This window comes from Neovison vison, chromosome 2, assembly GCF_020171115.1.
Source record: "Neovison vison isolate M4711 chromosome 2, ASM_NN_V1, whole genome shotgun sequence".
NCBI classification, from domain to species: Eukaryota; Metazoa; Chordata; class Mammalia; order Carnivora; family Mustelidae; genus Neogale; species Neogale vison.
This window is the reverse complement of record NC_058092.1, coordinates 102136073-102148391: the sequence shown is the minus strand read 5'-3', so window position 1 is coordinate 102148391 and position 12319 is coordinate 102136073.

Sequence of the window (12319 nt, the reverse complement as noted above, 5' to 3'; positions counted from 1 at the left end):
AATTTAATATTATACTCCTAGCAAATCAACTTTGAATCTCTTGGCTTTGTATTCATGAAGAAGAGTGGTGAGAAAGGGGAAAGAAATACGTGGAAAATATTTTTTAAAAAATAAAACGGGCTCTTGGGTGCCCTGTTGGTTAGGCACCTGGGTTTGCACCGGTCCAGCCCCAAGTCTGGCTCTCTGCTCAGCAGGGAGCCTGCTTCTCCTTCTCCCTCTGCGTCTCCCTCTGCCTGCCACTCTGGCTTCTTGTGCTCTCTCTCGCTCTCTCTCAATATCAAATAAATAAATAAAATCTTTAAAAACAATAAAAATTAAAGAAATAGTAAAAGAATTTGGGGGAAGGGGAGAAAAGAACGCTGAATTGAATACCTTCCCTCGGTTACAAGCCAGCAAGTAGCAAAGTCAGAATAAAAGCTTCCTTATCAGCAGCTCCCTTAAAAATCTGAAAGGCAAAGAGGCCTGTGAGGTGTGGTGGATTAATGGTTGAAGATGCCCCTGGCATTCCTATCCCGTGCAAAGGTAACAGCTAAGATAAAATGAGCTCTGAATTCTTGTTTAGGGGATACTGTCAAAACATTATTTTACCACTTTATTATATGATTTAGAGAAAACCTTATCTAGCAGGTTGTCTCTCTACCCAATTTTCTCCTCATGGAAAATGGGAAAGAATTAGGGCTCTAAGGAATTCTTATTTACTAAAGGTTCTCCTTTCCCATTTCCTACTCCCCACCTTCAATCTCTCTGCAGAGACTTGAAACCAGGGGCATGCTGGTAAACATTTAGCAGCCAGTTTGCCAGGGCTGGGGGGAAATGACACAATTATCAGACTTAGCCAGTTTCTGCAGAGTGAATACCCCCACCAGATCTAACCACAAGTTGCCAAGGCAATGTCACTGAACACAAAGTGGGGGGAAGGTGCATACAATCACTGGTCCAAAGCTGCCCTGAGCCCACTCCAGCACACCACTGCTTGAAGGCCTGGGACTGACCAGAGTAGCGCTTGCCGGAGCCAGTTTTCCGGCTTCCTTGCTTCAAGCCCAAATTCTTTGGTATTAGTCATGATTAGCTAGGTTATGTCGCATAACAAATTAGCGGTGAAAACTCAGTGGCTTAAAACAGCCCAGGTTTGCACTTCATACCATGGTATGTGTCCATCATGGGTCCATTGTGGGATGGTACTTTGCTTATCAAAATTATTCAGGTCTTCGATTGCTGGGGGCTTCACCATTTGGAACGTGCTGGCGGCAGTGAGGTCCAGCCTGGAGATTTGTATATGGGCTTCTCAACATCTCAGCTCACATTTCATTAGTCAGAACTAGTCCCATGTCCCCACCCAAATGCAAGGGATTTGTCAAAGGCGTGGGGGCAGATGGAATGCTGGGTGAGTACCACTGTCCCATCAGAGCCGCGATGATTTCAGCAGGCAACCTTGTTTCTGGTGGTTCAGGACACTCCATAGTGAGGGGGATCCAGCCAGCTGAAGAAGAAATGAAGGACCTGACTGAATATCTTGGAAACATCAGAAACTCAGCAAGAATCTTCAAAGGATGATACATATATATTTATTTTTACTGCTAATAAATACATATGTCAAACCAGTTGTTCTTTGACTGGGAAAGAGACTTCCAACTCAACAAGAGCCCCAGGCAGTCTTTCCTCTGGACCTCTTTTACACTAGAGAGATGCAGCCCATTATTATGAATTTGCTTGTCTAAACAATAAAGTAGCAATTTGAGGTTTTGCTGCCTAAGTCTAAAGCCCAGGGCCCATCTCCAGCAGCACAGAGCATTCCTGGGAGGAGGCGGCTCCTCGGAGTCCCAGTCTCTTCCACACAGAGAGTGTCTAAGACTGGGTGTGGGAGGGTTATGGGCTCCCAGGGACTCCTGCCTGAAACCACAGCATTTCATTTTAATTCAACAGATGTGTATTTTGCACCGAGTGAGGACCAGTGTAGAGGCTTCCTCTAAGGCTCCTACAGAAGACAGGGCATCAGGTTCCTCAAATTCTCCCATTGCTTCTTGGAGCCCCCAGGCGATTAGACAAAACATCACTGCAATGACCTCTCTTCTGAAAGTGAACAGCTATGAGTGGGAGGCTAGGAAAATGCACTGAAGATAGGTACCAGAGGAATGTGACTTCTTTCAGTCCTGACTCAACCCCTCATTATTGGCACCTGGACAGTCTCTTCATCTCTCCTGTCTCCATTTCCTCACCTACAAACTGGGAGAGTTGGGCTAGTCTTACAGTTTTCACACTTTCTCTGGGAAGCCCCTTCATGCATGGAGCTGCATGAGCAGAGAGAAGCTTGTGGGGCAGGCCTCACAGCCCCATTCTGACTTCCAACCAGGACCGATTTTTTAAAATTATTATTATTTTAGAGCTGATTTTGGGTCTTGTTTTTCAAAACGGTTGTCATTGCTCCATGCAGGTTCTTAAATAGATGTTTCTGATACTATGTTTTAAGTTTAAAAAGCACTGGACTAATTGGGAGTGCAGGAGAACACTGGGAAAACTAACATGACTGACACCTGTGTCCCAGTTAGCAGGGCTGCCCCATGGCTCTTGTGGTACTCTGCTGGGAGGCTTCCCTTCCCCTGCAGCCTGCCAGCCAAGCTTCCAGTTCTTCCACACTTGCACTGCCCAGGCTTCTAGGACTGCAGAGGGAATCAAGCCTCTCACTCTGACCCTGGCAGCACACTACAGAGAGGCTCAGACCAAGTCAGCCACATGCAGAGAGAGGAAGGGGCAGTGGGACTTCCCCCAAGTGAAGGTAGACGACTTCAGCCCGCGCAGAGAGCGTGTGGTTTGGACTGTTGCCACGGAATATTAAATCATACAAGAATTTTCACTCATCTTCATCTTGGAGGTCACACCACGACTTGCCTCTAATGAATTCTTTACATTGGCAGCCCCTCTGTTTTCCTGCCTTCCTCCACTGGTTCCTCACTTCCGCCTGTCCCCTCCTCCCTCGCTCTGAGTGGCTTTCGCACCGCGGCTCTCTGTGTGGGAACATGTGGAAATACTTTTCCTTGAATTAGGCCTGGAATTCAGGCTACACCTGTGTACGTCCTTAAGAAATGGCCCAGCAGGCTATTCGGCAAGGTCGTGTTCCCCAAGTGCTCTGCGCACACACTCACGCTCACTGTCTTGCAGGCCCGCCCGCCCTGCTCCTTCCTTTCGCCAGGTGTGCAGGCACCTCCAGATGTGCCCCCCCAGGCTGGTTTACTTTTCAGGGTTCCAGGGATTACTCCTGGGGTGCTCTTCTTCATAAAGAAGAAGGTTCACTTCCAAGAGCCTGCAGCCTCCGAAGGAAAAGAACAGAGACCTTTTGTTGGGTGAGCACTCTCCTGACTTAAGCTTGTGAAGTCGTTGTTTGCTCAGAGGAGTCAAGGAACCTGCCCAAGGTCACAGAGCCAGGAAGTGGCAGAATGGAGATGAAAAGACAGACCTTATTTCAGGTTCAACATTTTCCCTGACTACCAAGCCGTAGTTCTTTGTTTTTTGGAGATAATCCACCATACCATCACTAAAAATCCAGGTTCCTTACTAGGTGCCCGCTAGACACCATCTCCTTTGTACAATAGCCCAGCAAGGTGGGTTCTAGTTTAGTTTAGTCAGCGTAAAGATTTTATGGAAATGGGGCTCATAAGGGTCGTGTTGCCCCAAATCACATAACCAAATGCAAAAATGATCTTAATGCTTTCTGCCCCAAATCTCACTTTCTCCAATTTTCAAGAATAAAAAGCTGCTCAGAGCTTTCATGCTTTCAGAATATAAGTCCATGGAGTTTGCCTAACAAAAGAGTCTGGTATTACTTAAGGACAATAGCCTGCAATGCCCTCTCCAAGTAAATATTTAGGGTTGACCAGGATTTTGAATCCAGAAAAATGGCCTAATAGAACTTTTTGCACTTCAGATTAATTTATTTACAGGATATATTTTTATACAGTCTCTAGAGTCCTGCTTATAAAAAGTAAAGCCAGAGTTCTGTATTTTAATTATCTGCCCACTGAAATCATTTCCACTATGTTTTCAAATTATAAAGGTATTGTGCATTTATTGTAGAAATTTTATAGGTATAAATATACAAAATGAAGAAAATAAAAGTAACCTGTAATCATACCAGACAAAGACGATCACTCTTGTTTGGATATGTATCTTTCCCTTTTATTTAGGTATATATAATTATGAACAAATAGTTGATATCAACTCCATAAATACTGTGAGCTGTTGTTTGCTCTCTGTGGATTAATTTTAACCATCAGAACAGTCTCATGAGATTGACAAAATTACTCCATTAATTTGAGATTACTCCATTAATTACTCCATTACTCCATTAAACTGAGGCATGGAGGGACATGGAGACTTGCCCAGGGCCACACACATATTAATGGTAGAGCTGGCATTTGAACCAAAGCCGCCCAACTCCTGAGAATGTGCTTTTAGCCCCTAAGACACATTGCTTCTCATGCACGTATACACGGGAACAGACTGTACAAAACCAACCACGTTAGTAACTTGCTTTTTTTATAGTTAAAATACCTTGAAGAGTTTTCATGTAATTTAATACTCTTCTGAAACATCATTTTTATCAGTGCATAATATTTCATCATATTAATGAAATTGATGAAATGAATCTATTTCCTTTGGATAAACATGTAGATTATCTTCCAATCTGCTATAAACATACTGTGATAAACTGCGTCATAACGAATTTTTTTGTTTACAGCTTAAATTGAAATCACTGGGTCAAAAGAGAAGTTATTTACACTTACCCACCATCCATACCCTCCAGTGTGGCTCCACACGAAGGGAATATACCTCAATAGTTGATCATTAGAAATGCTGAGTAGAACAGCCTTCCCTCTGGGGTTTTCTGCCAAGTTCTTCCCTATTCTTAGAGCTGGTCATAACAAATGAAGAAAAAAAAAATCCTAATCCAGGCATGTGCTGTTGTCAAAGATTGTCCAGATACTTCTCCTTGGACCAGTGCCACCACCTGCCTCTTGGGTGCATGGCTCCCTCAGCCTTTCTCCTCTGTCAACACCACATCAGAATGAGTTATCATTTGCACATCAGCAGTTGGCCTCACCAACAAGGGGGCCCTTCCCACTTGGTATTCCTACTACAGGAATGACAGCAGGAAAGAGGAGGCGCAGAACGTTGCTGGAGGAGACGTGTGAGGGGGATCCCTAACAGCTAACCTGCCCCAGTAACTGACATAGCATCTCCATGTAGGATTCTAGAAAGGGGAAAAGCAAAGGATCTCTTTAGAAGGTGGTGAACCCCCCACTAAGGGTAGCCCAAGTAAGAAATTACCATGTAAAATGGCCCAAGTAAGAAAAAAATAAACAGTGAAGTATGTGGTACATGTTTATTAAGATGGTAAGGGTAGCTGGAAAACCTTTTATAAGCTAATTAAAATGAAGAAAATTTAGAAAATAACATATCAAGGAGGACCTTTAAAAGAGCACCATAAATACAGATGAGATGGCTGGTGTCTTGTGAGTTTTCTCACAAACCATTTTGTCAGAAATTTCAGAGCCTCCTCATCTGGACACCACACGTGGAAGATGGATAATTCTCTGACATGTTCATTCAAGTAAGTTTTACTGAGACCCTAAAACTACCCAATATTTACCAAGCACTTTATAGTTTATAAAACTCTTCATACACATTACCACATCTTGTCTTCCTTTGAACCCTACGAGGCAGTTACTATTATTATTTATTATTTGTGAGTTAACTGAGGCTAACAGACTTACACAGCTTACTCAAAATTGTACAGTGTGATGATTAATTTTATGTCAACTTGATTAGGTCATAGGTGCCCAGATATTTGGTTAGACATTATTTCTGGAAGTGTCTGTGAGGGTGTTTTCAAAAAAGGTTAGCCTTTGAATTGGTAGACTGAGTAAACCAGATTGTATCCTACTGGTTCTCTTTCTCTGGAGAACGTTAACTAATACACATAGCTATAGCCAGAATTTGAACATGGCGCTCTTGCCACTGGCATCTACTAAGTGCTTCCAAGCAAACAAGGCAGATAGGAGATACCAGAGCCCTTAGACAGGACATGAAAGTCGAGTGGGGAAGAAACTGCCTTTTCTGTGCTTGGGACCAAGGCCTCCAGCAATCAATAACCAGACTGCAAGCCCAGTGTTCTACTATGTGACTCATGTTGACCTAGGCATGGTGGAAACAAAAAGAGAAATAAAACATGTCTGAGGAATCCCTTCCCTAAGCGTGTACCCTATTAAGACACATAAAACAATTATGAAAAAAATGAAGTTGTTAGTGTTGACAAGAATAATGAATGAAGCTTTCCTAAAGGATGCAGGGCTTGATCTGAGAAAAACTTACAGAGGAGAAGGGATGATTTAGTGACTGATCATAAAGAGCAAAGGCATGGAAATAATGGTAGTCATGATGTTTTAGGGGGGAAAAGGGAAGGTGGAAAGAGCTATTCTAAGGCAAGTTTAAATGTAATATAATGTGTGGGTTAAAAAGAAGATGGGGTGGGGTTGGTAGAATGAGACCAGATTATAGTGGAAGACTTAGAAAACAAACAAAATCCATCTTTTTAACAAAAACTTACTGAATGCCTTCTAGTGCCAATTCTAGGCACAAATAAATAAGAACAAAGCATGCTATCTTTTCTTCAGAAGTAAGTCACTCTCAGTCTTGGGAACTTGGATTCCATATTGGAAGTGATAGGGAGTTGTGAAAGGTTCTTTAGTAGGGGATGACAAAAGGAAAATTTAACTCTGCATTGCTATAATCTCTCAACCAGCAGAGTAGCAAAGAGGCTACAGAAATGTTATAGACCCACCCATTATTAGGATAGTCTATAGGGCAGGTTACAAGTGGTCCTTTCAGGAAGAACCTGTTTGAATCTGAAGGAGTTCTGGTGTGAGTGACAGGAGCTAGTTTTCATGAGAAGAAACCAATGTATACAGAGATAATAGGGAGTAGGGGTAAGGGGATAAAACGGAAAGGGGCAGGAGCAGCTAAACGGGGAAGAAGGATCCCAGCTCAAGAGGAAGGCACTGTTTTCTAGAATCTGGACAAGGTAAGACCCCAGGAATGGGGTAACAAGATAGAAACCCAAACACTAAGATCATGGCACAGGGGCAGGCCTCAGACCCAGAAATAAAACAAAAGCTTGGTGATTAAATCAGAATACTAAATCATTCTAGTCCCAAAAACATGACTGTCTTCTCTTGACCTGGGTTAGGGCTGAGCCTATTGATGGAGATTAGGTTGACCTACCGGAAAACCCAATCTGCTTTAAGACCCAGGAGTCAAATTCATCACAATGTGCATCACTGAAATTTTAAGGGAAAAAAAAAAAAAGATTCACTTATTTATTTATTTGACAGAGAGCATGTGCACACAAATGGGAAGGGGAGAGAGGGAGAGAATCCCAAGCAGAACCCATGCTGAGCAGGGAGCCAGACAGGAGGCTGATCCCAATACCTATGAGATTATGACCTGAGCCAAAATCATGAGTCAGTTACTTAACCAACTGAGCCACCCAGGCACCCCAATCTCTGAAATTTTCTGAGGGGAGCCTCTATAATCTGACTTTATACTGAATACAATCTTCTATCCTGCCTATCTTTATTTTAGCACACTCTTGATTCCAGTCATCCTGGTCCCATCATTGTACCCCCCAACCCACCCCAACTGATCAACACATCATGCACATACACACACACACACACACACACACACACTTTTATTGTGGTTGAGGTTTTGCCTATACCAGCTTTCTTACCTGTAATGTTCCCTTTCCTTACCCAAGTCCTTTTCAGCTCTTCTCTGAAATTGCCATGTTTTGGGGGCTCCTTTCTCTGAGTCAGACAACTCAGTCCTCTCATTGATTAGCTTCTTTATTGTCATGGCATGGGGATATTTTATAGGTCTGAATGTCACTTACTCATTTTGGTTTCTTCCCCTTAGACTTTATTTCTATGGGAAATTCATTCAGTTATTCAACTTCGGGAGATTTGGAAAATATTCAACCCTTCCCTTTTCCTGGGCTGAAGAGGGACAGAATTCTGTTTCCTAACATTGAGACAGCATCAGCAACAGAAATATAAGATAAAGATTCCACTGGGAATTAGAGGTCAGGAGAGGAAATAGATTGTGGGAAGTTCCTATCTAATACAGTAGCTAAACCAGAGGTGTTAGTGGCCAGAATAAAATAAAAGAGAAAAAAAATGGGTGTTTTTTATATGTGAGCTGGTATCTGTTTATCAGAGACTGTCAGCACAAACAGGTTATAAGTTACTGGTATATTTATATACCTATAATGTATCTATAAGTTACAAATATTGTGTTTACAATACTTATAAAACCTATTTATAAGGTCAATAATAAAAATTAAATCCATAATAGCTATAATTTATTGATGTTTATGTGTGCCAAATGTTGATTTTTTTTTTGGAGGCTTTTTAAATTCTGCTGCTAATGCCATGGAGTACATGATATTTTTCAGAATATCTGTAAGAGTAATTACAGAAGCAAGGATCAATAATTTTATCTCATTTTCAATGATGGTATTTCTTTGTAAACTTACATAAAAGTCTTCTCATTGTAATACGAACCATGATCAGACTTATTATTTTAATTAGGATTATGGTGACAATATACAATGCATGGGAAAGAGAGGATTAACTCTTGATTTCAGAGGCACAACATTCTGGATTAGACATTTGAGCTTAGGTTCAGTATACTGAATTTCTGCCAAGCAAAGTTTCAGCACACATATTTACCTCAGCTTGAATTCCAATCAGCAAGGATTAGGTTATGTAAAATACATGTCCTCTTTTCAGACAAATGGCTATATTAAGCCCCCAATGAGAATGAAAGAAGTAAGTAAAGTTAAAAAACATATTCTATTTCATGTGATACTGGAAACAATCTGAATTTTAGCTTGGGAGGTTTGGAAGATACCTGTCTCTTCTCTTTTCCTGGGTTGCTAACTAGAATGTAGTTAAGTATAAAGCTAGTCTTATTATGGTTATGGTTTTAAGATAGATTAATTTTAGAGCAGATCCTTTTACACCAGCATTTCAGAGTTGGAAATGCAACTTATTTAGACAAATCAGGCATTTTTTGTTTCAGGAAGTTGAACAGGAAGTTGAACATAAAAATCTTCCATTTTTCCATATTGTCACTGGATATAAATGTGTGTGTGTGGCGGGCGGGGGCTGGGGAGGAGTTGTAATTATAAAGGAGTTCTGAATCAAGCCCAAATCGGTCTTCCTTATTGAACCAGAGAGTATTGAAACAAGTTCCCCAGACATCACTCCATCTGGTTGCCACAGCTAGCCTTTCTGTTCGGCAAACTTAAGCTCCCATACCTTCCTCCTCTTGTTCTTCATGCTTTTCTCTTCTGCTCTCTCCCACTTCAAAATGTTGAAGAAATGCGATTCACAGAGTCTCTATACTGCCAGCAGCCCACTCCATCTGTTTCCATCCACCGAGCTCCTCCTTAATATTTCTTAGTGCATTGTTCATTTCCCAAGGGCAACATAGGGCTCCGTACATCAGGAAAAAGGAGTAAATCCAGGGTGTGGTTTCATTCAAATCTGCATTTTATATCTATGCTGTTCCCCCATTAAGTGATTTTGTACAGTTTGTTGCCTATTAACGTGTGACCTTTGACTAGAGGATTTCCTATTCACTGCATATGTGCTCAGTATCCCTCTCTTGTGGTAGATAATGTCTTTGATTACAATGACAGTTACTCCATGCTTGGAAGATTTATTTAGTCTCACTCTCGGAAGATCCTTCTGTTGCATTTTTGGCTTGCACTCATTTTCAAAGTTTTTAGGGAGGATTAGAATAAAAGACATTACATTTGACTCTTCCTGAGAATATTCCTATGGTCATAATATATATTTTTTTAGGGATTTTACCACCTCACATAGGTTCTCTCCCTCACATTCAAGTGTTTCTATCATTGGACATGTTTACTTCATCTTCAGTATTATATAAAGCAAAGAACAAATATCAGTTTCAGGGAAATAAATTCATAAACTTTATTCACACACACACACACAAAAAATGATTCTTCCTAAAAGACAGAAATACACGGGAAGCTGCATATATGGAAGAAGAATTACTGGATATCTACCAACTGGTCAGACAGGAATTCTTAAATGTGGGGATCATCTATTTAGAATGTAAACCTCGTTAGGCTTACCCATTGTGCCATCATTTTGTTCTTTTAATTTGAAAGCTGCATTGTCTAGGCTGGACATTAGTTGATAAAAATAACATAATACTTATGTTTCTGACAGTATGATACACGAAATACAATGAACAACTTTCTCCTTACAAAAATCTTTAATATTCTGAATAAACTTATATTTGAAAAAATACTATATTATTGAGAAGACAGGAATATAAGGAGAATCTCAGGGGCCAAAGACCACGTAAATTCAGAAACCAGAAAAGTAAGGAGACACAAACGTGACCATGAACTTTCATTCTTTCAGTTCTGCCAGGAGTGGAGAGGCTAGAACAAAGGAGGTCTTCGGTAGGGACCCCTACATAAAACTGAAACTACAGAGCAGTACACTTTTGGTGAAAGAGAGAGCCTAAATGTAGACATATGAATCCCACTCCAGAAAGGGGGATGGCAAAGAAACTTGCTTGCCAAAGCCTGAGTAGTGGATAAAAAATAAATCTCTCCTGAGACTGCAAAACTACAGGCCCACTCTCGTAGGTTTGAAGGTTTGTGACCACAAAACTTCAAGTCTAGAATTAGCATACATGGACCTATGAGAGAAAGACACTTTCAATTCAGGCCTTAAGTATTTCATTAATATAAATTCAGTGAAAAGAAAAGAAGAATAATAAAAATGTCCAAAAAAAAAAAAACCACTGTTCCATGAGTAAAACCAGAAACAGCAAAGATATATTCAGACACACTTAAGATTTCAAATGATAGAACTATCAAGTAAGAATATAAAATAAGTATGCTTACTATGTTAATAGAAAAAATGAAAATATCAGGCACCTGGGTGGCTCAGTAGGTTAAGCATCTATCTGCCTTTGGCTCAGATCATGATCCCCAGGTCCTGGAATTGAGGCCCATATCAGGCTCCTTGCTCAGTGGGGAGCAGGCTTCTCTCTCTGCCCCTCCCCCTACTCCCGTGCTCTCTGTCACTCTCTCTCTCTCAAATAAGTAAATAAATAAAAATCTTTAGAAAAAACAAGAATATCAAGTAAGTCAAGGAATAAGACACTCAGAAGGAAGGAAGAGAAAGGAAAGAGAGAAAGAAAGAAGAAAAGAAGAAAGAAAATGACCGACCAGGCAGATATGAAAAAAAATCACATAGACATACTAGGACTGAAATTAAATGGAAAGAAAGAAATGTTAAACAGCAAGTTAGTCATAGAAAAAGAGGGAATTAATGAATTAGAAGATAAATCTGAATGAATTACAGAAAACTCAATACAGAGAAACAAAGATATGGAAAACAGAATGGATAAATGTTAGGACTAGAATAAGAAGATCAAACATACATGTCGAAGTTTCAAATAAAAACAATATAAAAAAAATGAAAGACGATATATGTGAAGACACAAATGCTGAGAAAATTCTCAGAATTTATTCAAGATATTAATTGGCAGATACAGGAAGCAGCAGGAATCGCAAGCTGGTAAATAGAAAGCAATCCATAACTAGGTACATCATAGTGAAACTATTGAAAACCAAATGTGAAGAGAAGATCTTGATAAAAGCAGAGAAAACATAATGGCTACATAAAAAAACAACAAATTAATTTATTGCTCTATTGTCAGCAACCGTGGAAGCCAAAAAATTGGAAAATAATTTCTTCAACATTCTGAAAGAAAGCAATTATCAGCTGAGAATTGTATGCAAAATAAAATTACCTTTTAACAACTTAGTAACATGAACACTTTTTCATACACATGAAATCTACAGTACTTAATCACCAACAGATTATCATTAAAATAAATTAGAAGGGTTGAACAGCACAAGGAAGGGAAATTATAAAGGAGGAAAGGTGTGAGATAAAAGAAGAAATGATGGGTAAAGAATAACCCAATTGTGGCCAAATCTAAGCATCTAAGCAAATATAGGCTATCTTTTTGGGGAGAGGACAAAACTGAATGAAGTGCTTGCCAATGGTACAAATGGTACAAATAGTACAATGTGCAAATGGCAAGGGGTTGGTGGGATTTAAAGTGGTCCAAAGTTCTTTTTCTGTTTGGGGGGAGACTTTGACAATTTAAGGATGTATATTAAAATTTCTAAGGTAAATAAAAGAAT